This window comes from Bubalus bubalis, chromosome 22 (assembly GCF_019923935.1).
Source record: "Bubalus bubalis isolate 160015118507 breed Murrah chromosome 22, NDDB_SH_1, whole genome shotgun sequence".
Lineage (NCBI taxonomy): Eukaryota > Metazoa > Chordata > Mammalia > Artiodactyla > Bovidae > Bubalus > Bubalus bubalis.
Window position 1 is genome coordinate 48860820 of NC_059178.1, and position 3259 is coordinate 48864078.

Here is a 3259-nt window from a genome sequence, read left to right on the forward strand (position 1 = left end):
TGGAATGGGTCATTTATCCCTTCTCCAGCAGATCTTTCCAACTCAGGAATTGAACGGGGGACTCCTGCATCACAGGTGGACTCTTTAACCAACTGAGCCATCAGGGAAGCCCCAAAAGTTTGCCTTCTCCAGGGGATCTTCCCAACCCAGAGATCGAACCTAGGTCTTCTGCATTACACGTGGATTCTTTACTAGCTGAACCACAGGGGAGCCCAAGAATCCTGGAGTGGGTCACTTATCCCTTTTCTAGTGAATCTTCCTGACCCAGGAATTAAACAAGGGTCTCCTGAACTGCAGGCAGATTCTTTGCCAACTGAGCTATCAGGGAAAAGTCCATGAAATAACTAAACTTAGCCCTTAATGACTATGTAGTTTTTTATATTGCTGATGCATTTTCTCATACCTACTAGGCATTAAAGCATAATAAACAGAACTGGTGCCCACTTCAGCAACACACAGAAAAAAAATTTGAAGCAATTCAGAGAAGATTATCACAATTTCTGAACAAGGAGGACACAGAAATTTGTAAATTTCATATTTTATATGAAATTTATCATAGATATTGACTGACAATTTCAATTTTGAAGCAAAGCATGATTGCAACACACGGACTATTTTTGTACTAGAATTTGCTAACTTGTAATACGGAATTTTCCTTTTGGATGATACTCAAGATATCCTTATAAATTACTTGGACATTGGTCACTTTTTGGAGATTTAAATTCTAATAATTATGACAGCTACATTGAAAATAATTGTGCTGTAGTTAACTTGCTTAATTTATTTTAACATTCTTAATGCTTGCAAAATGAAACTGTTTTAGGGAGATGAAGCAGAGAGAGGCATGGGCAGTTTCTTTTGTAAGTGTAAAATATATATTCAATATCAAAAAACAAACAAGACAAAACAAACAACAAAACCAAAAAAAAAAAAAAAAAAAAAAAAAAACCAGCACTGAACTGAGAATCAGGAAACCTGACCTCTGGTAATGACTCAGTCAACATCTATGACAATTTTAAAAGACTGTTTTATTTAATTAAGTATCTAATTTCTGTTATTACAAGATAATCATTAAGGCCTCTTCCAGGTTTGAACTTCCATAAAGAAGCTACAGACTTTGTTGCTGAATGTGCTTATTATTGGGGCATGTGAGTAATACCTTCTAGCTACTCCCTGTAGAAAGTGTTTGAACACTGGTTTTTAATCAAAAGGAGAAGCAAATATGGTAGCCAGCCCATGTTCGTCACTATTTCTTATTGAATAATAGAGAAAATCAAGAAAGAGAGTCAAAACTACACCTGAAAGATACAGTCTATGTACTTAAGGCATCATTAATTTAAATATTTGTTGTTGCTCAGTCACTAAGTTGTGCCCAATTCTTTGCAATGGCATGAACTACAGTATGACAGGCTTCCCTACCTTCACTTTTTCCTGGAGTTTGCTGAAACTCATGCCCATTGAGTCAGTGATGCCATCCATCCATCTCATCCTTTGTTGTCCCCTTCTCTTCCTGCCTTCAATTTTTCCCAGCAACAAAGTCTTTTCCAATGAGTCATTTTTTGCATCAGGCGGCCAAAGTATTGGAGCTTCAGCTTCAACATCAGTTCTTTCAATGAATATTCAGGGTTGATTTCCTTTAGGATCAATCCTTGCTGACCAAGGGACTCTCAAGAGTCTTCTCCAGCACCACAGTATGAAAGCATCAATTCTTCGGTGTTCAGTATTCTTTATGGTCCAACTCTCACACATGTACATGACTACTGGAAAAATTATAGCTAGGACTATATGGACTTTTGTTGGCTAAGTGATGTCTCTGCTTTGCAATACACTGTCTAATTTTGTCATAGCTTTCTTCCAAGGAGCAAGCATCTTTTACTTTCATCTCTACAGTCACTGTCCACAGTGATTTTGGACCCGAGGAAAGTAAAACAGTCACTAATTCCACTTTGTCCCCATCTATTTTCCATGAAGTGATAAGACCAGATGCCATGATCTTAGTTTTTTGAATGTTGAGTTTTAAGCTAGCTTTTTCATTCTCCTTATTCACCCTCATCAAGAGGCTTTTTATTTCATTCTCAATTTCTGCCATTAAAGTGCTATCATCTGCATAGCTCCGGTTATTGATATTTCTCCTGGCAATCTTGATTACAGTTTGTGAGTCATCCAGCCCAGCATTTTGCATGATGTAGCTTTTTAATATATTTTGAAATCAAGAAATGTGATGTCTCCAACCTTGTTCTTTATTCTCAAGATTGATTTGACTATTTGCTATCCTTCATGGCTCCATATGAATTTTTGAATTGTTTTTTTCTATGTCTGTAAAAAGTGCCATTTTACTTGCTTTATTTTGTAACTTCAAATATGTTAAATATTTTTTCTGGGTTTATAACCATAAAATCAGGGTTAAATTTTATAGTGGTTTTATAATATTACATTGTGTGGAGGTACTACGCGTGCATGCTAAATGGTTTCAGTGGTCTCTGGCTCTTTGTGGAACCTTGGACTGTAGCCTACCAGGCTCCTCTGTCTGTGGGATTCTCTGGGCAGGACTGGGCTGTCAAGTGCTTCTCTGGGGGGTCTTCCTGACCCAGGGATTGAACCCATGTCTTTTATGTCTCCTACATTACCAGACTGTTAGTGGTTATTTATCACTAATGCCAACTGGGAAGCCTATAAAATCTTCATCTTTAGGGCATTTACATAATTTTTCTTTTACACTGTTTATGATTATTTTAAGAAATTCATACATATATCTTATTTATTTGTCTGGTTATTTACTTGAGATGAATTTCTAAAAATGATATTTTCTGTGTGTGTGTGTGTGTGTGTGTGTGTATGTATGTATGTGTTAGTTGGTCTGTCGTGTCTGGCTCTTTGCCTGTGGACTGTGGCCTAAGGGATTCCTGCCCACAGTAGTAGATATAATGGTCATCTGAGTTAAATTCACCCATTCCAGTCCATTTTAGTTCGCTGATCCCTAGAATGTCGACGTTCACTCTTGCCATCTCCTGTTTGACCATTTCCAATTTGCCTTGATTCATGGACCTAACATTCCATGTTCCTATGCAATATTGCTCTTTACAGCATCAGACCTTGCTTCTATCACCAGTCACACCCACAACTGGGTATTGTTTCTGCTTTGGCTCCATCCCTTCATTCTTTCTGGAGTTATTTCTCCACTGATCTCCAGTAGCATATTAGGCACTTACTGACCTGGGGAGTTCCTCTTTCAGTATCCTATCATTTTGCCTTTTCATAC

General features: G+C 37.6%; 1 non-coding gene across 1 annotated transcript; it reads left to right on the forward strand.

Moving 5' to 3' along the window:
- The first annotated feature begins 436 nt into the window (after positions 1 to 436).
- LOC112581486 lies at positions 437 to 545 on the forward strand. The gene has a single exon (XR_003106066.2). It is a non-coding gene; the product is annotated as a U6 spliceosomal RNA (small nuclear RNA).
- The last annotated feature ends 2714 nt before the right edge of the window (positions 546 to 3259 follow it).